Genomic DNA, 14,986 nt, shown 5'->3' with positions numbered 1-14,986 from the left:
GGCAGAGGGTAACAGATTCTTGATTGCTCAGGGCATGAAGGAATATGGGGAGAAGGCAGGAGACTGGGGCTAAGAGGAAAATTGTATCAGCCGTGATGAAGTGGTGGAGCAGATGAGATGGGCCAAATGGCCTGATTCTGCTCCTATATCTCAATGTCTTGTGGTCCATACAGTTGCCTAATTTTTAGACCATGAGAAAAGTTAATGTAGATTTTATGAACTGCAGATACAGAATTATCATTGTCAGGTTTTATTCACATGATCTACCAGAGAGAAATGGAGAGAACAGCTGGGAGTGAAAATTAAACAATTTCAAGACTTCATCAAGTTAGGACCCACGAAGAATTTGAAGGTATCAACAATCATCTTGAACATTACAATTAAAATGAAGATCTGGAGGATGTAATTGTCAAAAACACTGATCGAAGGCAGTCCACTACTTGCATTAAGTGTCTGCACTGACTTTGTACATTGACAGTCAACCAACATTGACTGCATGCATTGAATAGCAACCTCCGTTAATAATTATTAGGAACTAATACACAGTTTTATAGTACTTAAGTAATTTTGGTAGTGTTCTAATTTCATTTAAATATATACAAAATTTGTAACTCAGTTAAACAGTAGTTTACCTTTTTTTAAAACCTTTTTAATACTAATTTTACATGTCTTCAATTTGGGTACTTACTCAATTATCTTTTTTGTATTATAGTATTATTGTATGTTTATTTTTGCACCGTATTAATTTTCTTCATTTTGATTTGGGTTTTTTTTCTGTCTGTAGTGATGTAGAAAATTCATTAAAAAAACTAATAAAAAAAACCTATTATTTCCATGAAACTTTGGCCAATTGGGGCAGCCACTTGATTGAGCCAAAATGTACTAGTACCGATGTGTCCCAATTAACACGAATCCATTGTATATCTATTAGTTTTGAAGAATTTTATTAATTTGTTCAACCACACACTTTTCCCCTACAAAAGGGAGAACACCAAGCCTTTTCTGGTAATAGTGATGCTGCTGAAATTGAGCTGTGAAATGTGATTTGTGATTTGTTACAATAAAACAGCACTATATGTGAGAGAAGGGAAATTGTAAAAAAAAACTAAAGCTGTGAAAATAAAAGGCTGAGCACCGATTGATAGCGAGTTATGGGAGAAGGCTGATGGGGGTGCAGTCAATTACGCCATGGATGTGGATAGTGGTTCCTTGATTGAGCTTTTCGAGGAGGTGGTGAAGGAGATTGATGTGGTAGGGCAGTGAATGTCGTCCACATGGATTTTATTAAGGCATTTGACAAGGTCACTCATCGTGGGTTGATCATAAGATTGTACAACAAGCTGGAGGAACTCAGCAAGTCGGACAGCATCCATGGAAATGAGCAGTCAACATTTCGGACCGAGAGCCTTCATCAGGACTGAAGAGAGAGGGGGCAGGGGCCCTATAAAGAAGATGGGGGGAGGGTGGGAAGAGAAGGCTGGTAGGTGTCAGGTGAAAAACCAATCAGAAGAAAGATCAAGGGGTGGGGGAGGGAAAGTGGGGGGTATAGGCAGGAAAAGGTGAAGAAGGAATGTAAGGGGAAAGCACTGTGTAGTAGAAGAAGGCAGAATCATGAGAGAGGTGATAGGCAGCTGAAGGAGGAGGCAGAGTGGAACTGGGATAGGGGGAAGGGAGAAGGAGGGAATTACCGGAAGAATTCGATGTTCATTGCCAAGGGGTTGGAGACTACCAGACGGTATATGAGGTGTTGCTCCTCCAGCCTGAGTTTGACCTCATCATAGCAGTAGAGGAGGGCACTTCTGCTGCGTCTGCCACAACAGGCAGGATCTCCCGGTTGCCACCCACTTCAACTCTGCTTCACATTCCCATTCGGAAAAGAAACTCTTCGATCATAAGATTGGGATGCATGGGATCAATGGTGGTTTGGCAGGTTGGGTTCACAGACAGCTTGCCCATAGAAGACAAAGAGGTGGTATTCCGGAAGGGCGTTATTCTGGCTGGAGGTCCGTTACCAGCGGTGTTCAGCTGGTCTCAGAGTTGAGCCCTGTTATTGTGATACAGTACTTATAAGCAACGTTGTTGAAAATGTGGATAGGTACTGTAGGTTAGTAAGTTTGTAGATGATCCAAAGATTGGTGGGGCTGTGGACAGTGTAGAGGACTGTCAAATGATAAAGTAGAATACCGATGAGTTACAAATATGAGCAGATGAATGGCAGGTGGAGTTTAGTCTGAGCAGATGTTGCACGTTGTGTAGTAAAGAAGTCACATGGCAAAACAACAACACAAGGGACTGCAGATGCTGGAATATGAATCAAAACAGTAGATGTTGGAGGAACTCAGTGAGTCAAGCCCTTCATCTAGAGGAATGGAATGCTTGGTCAGATCATTGAGTATAGGATTAAGGAAATCGGAAGGCATGGATGCGTGGCAATAAACAACACTTCACAGTGCTGGTGGTCACTGATCAAGGTTCAATTCCTGCTACTGTCCGTGAGAAGTTGGTATATCCTCTCCGTGTCCATAGGGGTTTCCTCTAGATGCCCTGGTTTCGTTCCACATTCCAAAGATCAGGGTTAGTCACTTGTGTGCAAGCTACGCTGGTGCCAGAAGGATGCAACACTAGTAGGTTCTCCCCAGCACAATCCAGCTGTGTTGGTCACTGACTCAAAATGGCAGATTGCACTGTATGTTGTGATGTTTCAATGTACGTGCGACGATACATGAGACTGTTCAATTTATATAGCAACTATGTAAAACTTGGTCAAAATTCACTTGAAGTAGTGTGTACAATTCTAGTCACACCATTACAGAAAGAATGTGGAGGATTTGGAAGGGGTACAGAAAAAGATTCTTAGGATTCTACATGAATTAAATGGTACGAATTACAAACGATTTGCAGAAGGATAGGTTAGACAAACTTGAATTGTTTTCTCTGGAGTATAAGAGGTTGAGGGGAGTTCTATTAGAAATTCATAAAATTATGAGAGGTATGGATAAGGAAAACATTCATAATTTTCTCCCTAGGATAGAAATGTAGCTCGGCCTTATATCGAGAAGGCTGTTTTAAGTGAAGTGAACCAAATCGAATATTTGATTCCTGCTAATGCTTGAAGCTATTAATTCACAACAGCACTTATGGCTGCACAGAGTGTAGATGATAATCAACAACAGCACAGTCTTAAAGTGCCACCCAAAGCAGAAGGAACAGGAAGGGTTAATTACAGACTGTTATGCTGATCGCCATTTTCAAGATAATCCTAGTTAACACTCATTTGCTATCTTACGCATCTGCAAACTTAAAATTAAAATAATAGAGCCAGAAGTTACAGAGTGAAACACAAAGCTGTCTCACTGCCTCTGGAGTCCGAACTAAACAAGAATCAAAGTATTGTTATTAACACAGATTGGTTGACCTAAAGATTTGATCATGTGATGCTGGCATGCAGTTTGTAAATGGAATTCCTTTCTCCTGTATAATAGTTGGGTCTCCAAGGGATGAGCATCAGCTTTCTAAGAGGCTTCAAACAATACATTCTCTTGCTAGCAGCCAAAATTCCCTAATGACCCTATGCACATCTTACATAGAGATGTGATTGATCTTTGTCCTTTCTCCGCTCCAGAGTATTTTGCTCCCTACTGTCCCACACCTAGGAAGTGGCCCTTTCACTTCTGCTCTCGTGCTAGGAGGAAGTTTCTTCTATTCTCCTCCCAATCGAGGAGGTCCTTTCAGCTCTCAACCACATCAGGAGATGGCCTCTGTGGCCTTCCTGCTCTGGCTAGGGGCATTTGTCCATGTGCTCACCATGTCCTGGCACTCTCCTGCAGAAGTGTAGGAAATGGAACAGTTGATTGCTCTGTGACTCTGTGATAAAGATGGAGATAAAGGCAAAGACAAAGATTAACTTTATTTGTCACATGTACATTGAAACATACAGAGAACTGTGACGCTTGCTTCAGGGATGTGCTGGGGCAGCCTGCCCGAGGTGGGTGGGACAGCAGAAAACAAAATTCTCTAAAACGGAGTGTTACGAACCCCGTAACTGGGTCACTTACCAGCAAAGATAGAGAGGTCCGTTGAAGTCTGATGGTACTATTTTTAACAGTATTTATTAGTAAAAATACACAAAAATAATATCAATGCAAACATACAGATAATATACGTCGTCAATACTAAATCTAAAAGTTCGGGTATAATAATCAATAAGAAATAGCTCTATCGTTATCTAGGGGCTAATGTATTGTCCGATGGAAATATAAAAGTCACTCAGTTCATTCAGTTCACATAGGCTTCAGCCATTGGGGACCGCTGGGTTTTCAATTGTTGGAGAGAGAGAGAGATTTTAGAAACTTGCCAGCTTTTCCTTTTTATGATGTCGATCCTTCAAAATTTCGTTGGTGTGGGTCTCTTCTTTAGCTAAGCCGTTCTTCCGTGGTAAGGCCCTAATCCCAGGAAAAGGGAAAGGACGCACGCGAGCCTCCCACCGGCTGTCGCTATTAAAGGCTGTCACGGGATTTCTAGCGTTTCTCCTGGTGCGTCTGCAGGGGTAGTTCCCCAGACCCTCTTTTATCCTTACTCACGGGGTCTCAGATGACAATCAAGTTGGGATGATGCAATCCCTCAACCAGCCCACTCTGGTCATCCCGAGGGCTTCAATGAATAGTACAGTACTCAATACACAATTCCGTCTCCAAGAGACAATGGCTGTTATCCGTGGCTTTGTATCGCTGAGGCCAGGACACATTCCAAACCTTGAGGATTCTGCGTGTCTCTCTCATTTCCTGGGTCCCAGACCCGAATTAATAGTGATCTTGCGATTCCCACAAAGGAGGGGGCTACTTTGTACCCTTCGGCCCCTCAGAGTTGTGGCACATTCGTAACAGGAGGAAGACCAAAGAGTTTGGCCATATCTTAACAGATTGTTGGAGAAACATTCACAGGAGCATTTGGGAATTTTGTGTTTTCAGTTTTGGCTAATAGCAAAATAAATATATTCTTTAAAGCCTCCTGAAGAGCTGACACTCAACCCCAGAGACCCAACCACAATACAGGAAAAGGAATACCATTTACAAATTGCACTCCAGCATCACATGATCAAACAGTTGGGTTAACCAACACAGCATGCCCATACTTACTAACCCTAACCTGGACCTCTTTGGGATGTGGGAGGAAACCGGAGCACCCAGAAGCCCACACAGTCATGGGGAGAATCGTTACACAAGGCGGGTGAACGGGTTTGAAAGGGAAAATAAATCAGCCTTGACCGGATGGCAGAGCAGACGATGGGCCAAATGGCCAAATTCTGCTCCTTCATCTTATAGTCTTATATTCAAATTGATTGAGCTTCAAATGTGTCACAGCTCAGTTCAAAGGATGATTTCTCTTACAGAGTAAGGCAGGTCCCAGAAAATCTGGAAGCATGCATTTATGAGCTCACGTTGACCAATTCACTAACAAATGATCAACTCATCCTTAACTTCTGCATTGCATTTCTGAGCAACATCCAGCCAAGGCTAAACCCAATATTTTTCAGTGCTTGTGAACATGGCAATATGTCTGATTTCACAGCCAAGAGGAAGTTACATTGGGATTTAGCAACCCATAACCTCATCAAGATCAGAGGAAGGGAGAAATTAAACTGGCTTCCCATTTCTTATTGCTGTCTGACCACAGATGCTGTGGTTGTGGATACAGACACGGGTTATGGCCTCTCGGTCAAAGGGCCTGACAGAACTAGCAAGGAAAAACATTCTTCATTTACTGTGGTCACCAAGGAGAAGACCAGTATTGGGCCAAGAACCTTCCCCAGTCATTTATAAGAATCAGCCATATTGCTGTGACCCAAGAGTAATACAGACCAGCAGAGGTAAGGATGTCCTTCCCTTCAGGACATAAATGAACCAGGTCGTTTTTCACAATAGTCTATTAAAAGTTTTATTTCAGATTATTTAATTGATTGAATTTAAATTCAGTAGATGTTGTGATAATATTTAAACCGTGATGAAGGGTCTCGGCCAGAAATGCCAACTGTCCTCTCTGTAGATGTCATCTGACCTTCTGAGTTCCTACTGTGTGTGTCACGCTGGATTTCCAGCTGATGCACCATCAATAACTCACTCTGAGACGTGAAGGCGAGATATCGGCTTTTATTGACTGGAAGAAGGAACAAGCAGTGTGTGACCACCATACTACATCCTGGAGACCGAGAGGCCGGGCTGAGGCCTTGATCGCCTTTATACAGGGGTCCGTGGGAGGAGCCACAGGAGCAGTCAGCAGGGGGCGTGTCCGGACAGGTATACATAGTTCACACCACACCAGCAATCACAGAATCTCTTGTGTTTTTGAACCCTTTATCACTGGATTATTATTCCCTTTTATTTGGATTATTCATTCAGGAACTTTATAACACAGTACGACTGTGATGATACCATCTTAAACATTCCTATTTGTTGACCTTGGGGGCAAGACAAATTTCACATCCGCTACTATTGAGTGTTAAAATGGGCCTTTTTGCTAATTCTCTTTCAATATTTTTATTAGTTTCTGCATAGAGGAATACAGAGTACAAGAAGAAATATAAGTCAAAAGAAAAAAATAAAATAGTACCAAATACATTGTATTAAAAATACAGTTACAATCACAAAACCCTGTATTCATAAAAAATAAATTAAATCATAATATTGAGATATAATAATTTTGTTATACAGAAAAGAAATCTACACCCCTAACAAAGTCAAAGCTGTTAGGAAAAGCAAGAAAAAAGGGGAAAAAACCCTTATCATATAATAAAATATATTATTAGCCACCATCTGTACTTTTACAACAATCAAAGGTTTTGAAAATAACTCAAAAATGGTCCCCACAATGTATAAAAATCTTGGCTAGGTTCAAAAACTGAACAATGGATCTTCTCTAAGTTTAATGCCAATTCTGGTGTTATAGAAAAGTCATTACACAGATGATGTGGTTATTTGATATTTTTCAGATAATGAAAGATTTTATAGTAAACTTGGTCTGATCCTTACATTCAAATTGTCCTGATACAGAGCAACCTCTCCTAACTTACACATTTTCAGATCATTTTCAAAATGGCCAAACAGTTTTTTTCTCTCTCCACAACTAGTTCTGTACCCCAGTGGTTCAGTATTCCATTAAATGTAAGAGTCTGAAAATAATTTGTAATGCTAATCTGACTCAGGAGATTCATTGTGATTGAAGTGTGCCTCTCTGTAGGACAGATTAAAATCAAAAACTCTGGGCAATAACACTCTGAAATAATTTGGTACAGATTCAGTTTAAGTGAAGTCTACAATGCAAGCCCTGCACATCTGTGTAAAGCCACCTCAGGAAGTTACAAGTCTCGCTGCAGATTTCTTACTGCCTTGTCAGACCCAAGGACAGGCCCAAGATAGATCCGGAACCAGATTCAATGCCAGTTTGTTATGTGGTGCAGTTTTTAAAAAAAGTTACTTTAAATTTTGTTCATTTTTAAACTGCAAAGCTCAAAAGGTGTTCCAATTCATCATTTCCCACACTATCCCACCATTCCAGCTGAGGCTTGCTCTCTTTTGTGTGAGTATATGAGGACACAATACATTTCCTTTTTTTTAATCACTTAATTTGTCGCATGAAGACCTTGAATCCATTCACTGCAATCTAACACATTGTCCTCATTTCTTGTGCACTTGATTCACAAAGAGTACTTTGATTTACTTATAAATTCAACAAAGAATAATAAAAATGTTGAACTGCATCACCATGTCACTTGCACATGATGTCACTATGACAACAAGCTGAGTATATCTATGATTTGGTTTCTATTCTTGTCTAATCATGAAACTACTGTTGATGGAGTCTCAATATTTATTAAGAGAAACACAATAGAAAATCACTTTCATAAATTGCTTTTGCATTTAAAAAATTTCTTGCAGGCTGCTTCCTTAAAAATTGTTTATGTCATTATTTAAGAACTGGATCCTCAAAGCTCCAGCATACTTCCCATCTTCTTATTGTTGGCACCTTAGGCTCTGATGCTCAGACAAAGGAACAGATGTGATTCAGTTCTCTGCACTCATTTCATTTCCAGAGGCAGACTTAACCTAACCAGAGAATCAGTGACCCATATTTACAAGAACTTACCTCACTTTCTGGAATACAGGCCTGCTTTGATTGTGAAGCACCACTGACAAAGGGAGTCCAACCCATCTCAAATTGGTTACACTCCTGACATGTTAAACATGCCAAAAGCCAGTTAAAAATCTGTCCTTAATGTTCCAATGAGACCAAGCAGCATCTGTTCCTCTAAGGTGGTTTTACAGCGGAGAAGTGCGGCCACCTGCAGGAATGAAAATATGGTTCCATGCTTCAGCCTTCTGAAGGTAGAAACTGCTTTCAATTACATAAATGTTGGCCCAGTCCCACGCATTTTCCTTTTTTGTGGATCTCTATGTTAACAGCCTCTTCTCCCAGCGGAACAGCCATTTCTTTGAAGCGAATGTGAAGTATGGATAATTTTTGCAGCAAGAAACAAGATTTCTTCTTCCAACGGAATATCTCTTCAATAATTCCAATTCTCGGCAATAGTATAAAATAGGTGAGAGTAAATTCGCAATGAATTTTACATTACTTCTGATTCTCTTTTCAATCGACTAAGAGATTTAAGTCTGAGTGATGTTAGGAGTGATGTAAGGAGAGAAGTTAGGAGTGATGTAAGGAGAGATGTAAGGAGTGATGTTAGGAGTGATGTAAGGAGAGATGTTAGGAGTGATGTAAGGAGTGATGTTAGGAGTGATGTAAGGAGTGATTACTGATTAATCTTTTCTGATTACTTCAGGTTATCATTTCAAAAATACTCATCATAATTTTCAAAAATATTTTGTATTTTTACTTCCTGAAGAAAGGTCTCAGCCAAAACGTTGACTGTTTATTCATTTCCATAGATGCTGCCTGGCCTGCTGGGTTCCTCCAGCATTTTGTGTGTGTTGCTTTGGACTTCTAGCATCTGCAGATAGACAACAGACAATAGACAATAGGTGCAGATGTAGACCATTTGGCCCTTCGAGCCTGCACCGCCATTTTGAGATCATGGCTGATCAACTACTATCAATACCCAGTTCCTGCCTTGTCCCCATATCCCTTGATTCCCTTATGCATAAGATACCTATCTAGCTCCTTCTTGAAAGCATCCAGCGAATTGGCCTCCACTACCTTCCAAGGCAGTGCATTCTAGACCCCCACAACTCTCTTGGAGAAGAAATTTTTCCTTAACTCTGTCCTAAATGACCTACCCCTTATTCTCAAACCATGCCCTCTGGTACTGGACTCTCCCAGCATCTGGAACATATTTCCTGCCTCTATCTTGTCCAATCCCTTAATAATCTTATATGTTACAATCAGATCCCCTCTCAATCTCCTTAATTCCAGCATGTACAAGCCCAGTCTCTCTAACCTCTCTGCATAAGACAGTCCAGACATCCCAGGAATTAACCTTGTGAATCTACGCTGCACTTCCTCTACAGCCAGGATGTCCTTCCTTAACCCTGGAGACCAAAACTGTACACAATACTCAATTCCCTTTGTAATAAAGGCCAACATTCCATTAGCCTTCTTCAATGCCTGCTGCACTTGCTCATTCACCTTCAGTGACTGATGAACAATGACTCCTAGATCTCTTTGTATTTCTCCCTTACCTATCTCTACACCGTTCAGATAATAATCTGCCTTCCTGTTCTTACTCCCAAAGTGGATAACCTCACACTTATTCACATTAAACGTCATCTGCTAAGTATCTGCCCACTCACCCAGCCTATCCAAGTCACCCTGAATTCTCCTAACATCCTCATCACATGTCACCCTGCCACCCAGCTTAGTATCATCAGCAAATTTGCTGATGTTATTTTCAATGCCTTCATCCAAATCATTGACGTAAATTGTAGACAGCTGTGGTCACAATACCGAGCCCTGTGGCACCCCACTAGTCACCTCCTGCCATTCCGAGAAACACCCATTCCCCGCTACCCTTCGCTTTCTATCTGCCAACCAGTTTTCTATCCATGTCAATGTCTTCCCCCCGATGCCCTGAGCTTTGATTTTACCCACCAATCTCCAATGTGGGACCTTATCAAATGCCTTCTGAAAATCGAGGTACACTACATCCACTGGATCTCCCCCGTCTAACTTCCTGGTTACATCCTCGAAAAACTCCAACAGATTAGTCAAGCATGATTTACCCTTGGTAAATCCATGCTGGCTCAGCCCAATCCTATCACTGCTATCTAGATATGCCACTATTTCATCCTTAATAATGGACTCTAGCATCTTCCCCACCACCGATATCAGGCTGACAGGTCGATAGTTCTCTGTTTTCTTCCTCCCTCCTTTCTTAAAAAGTGGGATAACATTAGCCATTCTCCAATCCTCAGGAACTGATCCTGAATCTAAGGAACATTGGAAAATGATTACCAATGCATCCGCAATTTCCAGGGCCACCTCCTTTAGTACCCTAGGATGCAGACCATCTGGACCTGGGGATTTGTCAGTCTTCTCATCACCGTTTCCTTCCTAATGTCAATCTGTCTCATTTCCTCTGTTACCCTATGTCCTTGGCCCATCCATACATCTGGGAGATTGCGTGTCTTCCTTAGTGAAAACAGATCTAAAGTACTCATTAAATTCTTCTGCCATTTCTCTGTTTCCCATAACAATTTCACCTGATTCATTCTTCAAGGGCCCAACATTGTTCTTAACTATCTTCTTTCTCTTCACATACCTAAAAAAGCTTTTGCTATCTTCCTTTATATTCCTGGCTAGCTTGCGTTCGTATCTCATTTTTTCTCCCCGCATTGTCTTTTTCGTTAAGTTCTGTTGTTTCTTAAAAACTTCCCAATCATCTGTCCTCCCACTCTCCTTAGTTCTGTCATACTTCCTTTTTTTTAATGCTATGCAATCTCTGACTTCCTTTGTCAACCACTGTGGCCCCTTTCCCCCCTTTGAATCCTTCCTTCTCTGGGGGATGAACTGATTTTGCACCTTGTGCATTATTCCCAAGAATACCTGCCATTGCTGTTACACTGTCTTTTCTGCTAGGCTATCCGTCCAGTCAACTTTGGCCAGCTCCTCCCTCATGGCCCCATAGTTTCCCCTGTTCAACTGCAACACTGACACCTCCAAGCTGCCCTTATCCTTCTCAAATTGCAGATAAAAACTTATCATATTATGATCACTACCTCCTAATGGCTCCTTTACTGCAAGATCGCTTATCAAATCCTGTTCATTACGTAACACAAAATCCAGAATAGTCTTGTCCCTGGTTGGCTCTCGTACAAGCTGTTCCAAGAATGCATCCCGTAGGCAGTCTACAAACTCCCTATCCTGGGGTCCAGCACCAACCTGATTCTCCCAGTTCACCTGCATGTTGAAATCCCCCATAACTACTGCGACATTACTTTTGCCACATGCCAATGTTAACTCCCTATTCAACTTGCACCCAATACCCATGCTACTGTTTGGTGGCCTGTAGACAACACCCATTTGGGTCCTTTTGCCCTTACTGTTCCTCAGTTCTGTCCACACAGACTCTACTTCTCCTGACCCAATGTCCCCCATGCAAAGGACTGAATCTCATTCCTCATCAACAGGGCAACCCCACCCCCTCTGCCCACATTTCTGTCCCTACAATAGCACGTATACCCTTGCACATTCACTTCCCAGGTCTGATCTCCCTGCAGCCATATCTCCGTTATCCCAACAACATCATAGTTACCATTCGTACCTGGGCTTCAAGCTCATCTGCCTTATTTCTGACACTTCGTGCATTCAGATATAGAATTTTTAGCCCATTTCTCCTCTTTCTGTTTGAATCGCTGCCTATTGTGCTTAACCCAGCTCCCCGAACTTCCATCGGGCTATACGCCCCTAGAATTTTGTTGTCCTTTCTAAATTTACTTATTCTTTCAACACATTTAACTCCATGTTCCATCAGACCATCCCTCTGTACATGTGTCCTCCTTATCACTTGTTCCGCCTCACCTTTCTCTACTACACACTTAATATTCCGGAACTGTGTAGTCCCCACCTGTCCTTTATTCTTCCTCTCGCTATCCTCTCTCACATTCTGGATCCCCGCCCCCTGCAAATTTAGTTTAAACCCCCCCCCCCCCCCGAGAAGCACTAGCAAACTTCCCTGCAAGAATGTTAGTACCGCTCCAGTTCAGGTGTAAACCGTCCCTTCGGAACAGATCCCACCTTCCCTGGAACAAAGCCCAATTATCTAAAAACCTGAAGCTCTCCCTCCTGCACCATCCTCTCAGCCACGTATTAATCTGTATAATCCTTCTGTTCCTTGCATCACTCACACGTGGCACAGGTAGCAATCCTGAGATTGTTACCCTGGAGGTCCTGCTCTTCAGCTTCGCACCTAACTCCCTGAACTCCCTACGCAGGACCCCCTCACTCATCCTACCCACGTCATTGGTCCCTACATGGACCACAACATCTGGATTCTTGCCCTCCCTCTCGAGAATAACCTGCACCCGATCTGAGATGTCTCGGACCCCGGCACCAGGGAAGCAACATACCATCCGAGACTCCCGATCTTCCCTACAAAATCTCCTATCCGCCCCCCGACTATAGAATCCCCTATCAATACCGCTCTCTTCTCTTCCCTCCTCCCCTTCCTAGTCGAGGGTCCAACCTCAGTGCCAGAGACAGGACCACTGCAGCTTGTTCCTGGTAGGTCATCCCCACCAACAGTATCCAAAACGGTATACTTATTTTTGATGGGAACGGCCACAGGGGTGCTCTTCTCTCTCTGTCTGCTCCCCCGCCTCTCTTGACTGTCACTCATTTGCCTACCTCCTGTCTTTTCGGTGTGACTGCCTCCCGATAACTCTTATCTATCTCTGCCTCTGCCTCCCGAATGATCCGTAGTTCATCCAGCTCCTGCTCCAATTCCCTAACTCGGTCTGATAGGAGCTGCAGTTGGATGCACCTATTGCAGGTGTGGTCACCAGGAACAACTGTGTTGACCCTGACCTCCCACATACTGCAAACGGAGCACACCACTGCTCTAACTGTCTCCCCCATTACCTGATCCTAGATGAGTCAGAATAAATAAAAAACAGGCTTCTTGTCGAAGTCCTCTTGCGCCGAAGCCCGCTGATCCAAAGCCCAGCACTCTGCTCCTGCGCACTCCGCTGCCCGCTCCTGAAAGTGGGCCGCTTTTTAAAGCCCGCGCTCGCCGCTGACGTCACCCGCGCTTGTGCAGCTTTACCTTCCTCTGTCCAGGTAGGTCCGAGGGTCTCGGCCTACCTACAATGGCTGATCCTCCGATCTCCTGTCATCTGTTGATCACGAGCACTCCTTACTCCCGCTCCGCTGCCCGCAATGACGTGCATTTGTATTTTTACTTACTTGCATGGTCTCTCAAAGCACATGATTCTGCCCATATACTCTCCTGTGTTTTGATGTATTTTCTCTCCTTCTTTCCTCACTCCTTTCATTTCCCAGAACTCTGACTATCTTGCCTCCATATTGTGAAACTGCCTTTCTAAATCACCAACTTCATGAATTTGAAGCGTTCTATTTGAAAAGTACCCAGTGAACCTATTTTTTCCCCACATCTCCTTAGGCCTGGCCACTATCCCATTTTGTAAAATGTCTTGGGATTCTTTGCCGTGTTAAGGGAGTCATAGGCCACAGTCACACAACTCAGACCCACCTTTGGCCCACCAGCTCCATACCAACTGCTTTGCCTATCTCCTCTGTAGATGCACATAGGGGTATGATAGGTAATTGGGGAAGGGGTTCTGAAGCATGGCACTTTTGCTGCCTTATTTGATTAGATCTTCCTTAAAGTTCAGTCTTTACTGGGAAAAAAAATAAGTTTTGTCCAGGAGGGCCTAGAGTAGGGACTGTTAAAGGGCACATTCTGGAATTATGACGTAGAGTAAATTCTAACTGTAACAGCAGCCAGTCTCCAGACCTGAACGTGGATTGTAGATTGAATTTAAAATGCAGGTCTGAACAATGGCCTTCCATTTGAGTGCAGATGCCTGAATATGCATGAATGTGGCCCGGATTTGGTGGGAATCAACGTTCACTTTGGGAGTCTGGAGACTGGGTGCGAAGAAGGAGGTGTTTAAAAACTACATGTAATTCAAAGGAAGCATTGTACCTATAGAATTGTCCTGCTGTTACCTTTGATCTTTAGTATATAAAGGTGTCATGTAATAGCTGGGTCAGGCAGGCCTCTTCTTCCAAAAGTGTCTCAATATTATGTCTGTTGCTCGTTTTTGCTGAAAAAACCTATTCTATACTCTTTAGCTTCAGTGTCTCTCCGGTGACTTTATTCACATTACAACATTCACTAATCCCATTTTAGAGAGTCATGTAGATTGGAAACAGCCCCTCAGCTCACAATGTTCATCGAGGCTGTCAAGTACCAATCTCTACTGTTCGTATTTTTCAACAATTTGTCCGGATTACTTGGGTTATTCAAATGGGCAGCAGGATGCAGATATTGTAAGTCTCCACCGAAGGAGGTGCAAGCCATTCCCTCCCTCCTGCAGGTCTGCAGATCACATTTGGGTAGGGCCTAGCACTTGCTTAGTCCCCCCTCAGGGTCACATGTAGCCGTAGTGGATGGTTGCATGACCAGTGGGACAAATCACAAGTGCTTGGTTATGTGCCCACTGATACCAGGCAGACAATCTCTGAGAGTATTGATAATGGCTGAGGTCACTCATCTTGTAAAGACACTGCCCAGAAGAAGGCAATGATGTACCACTTCTGAAGAAAAATTTGCCAAGAGCAGTCATGGTCATGCAAAGATCATGATCACCCACATCATACGACATGGCATATAATGAACAAACAAATGACTCAAATACCTGCTGAAGGGTTTTGGCGCGAAACGTCGGCTGCAGTCTTTTCCATAGATGCTGCCTGGCCAGCCAAGTTCCTCCAGCATTTTGAGTGTGTAATTCAA

The sequence above is a fragment of the Hypanus sabinus genome, chromosome 9 (assembly GCF_030144855.1).
Source record: "Hypanus sabinus isolate sHypSab1 chromosome 9, sHypSab1.hap1, whole genome shotgun sequence".
NCBI lineage: Eukaryota > Metazoa > Chordata > Chondrichthyes > Myliobatiformes > Dasyatidae > Hypanus > Hypanus sabinus.
The sequence above is the reverse complement of the archived record's forward strand: the minus strand, read 5'-3'. Positions refer to the sequence as shown.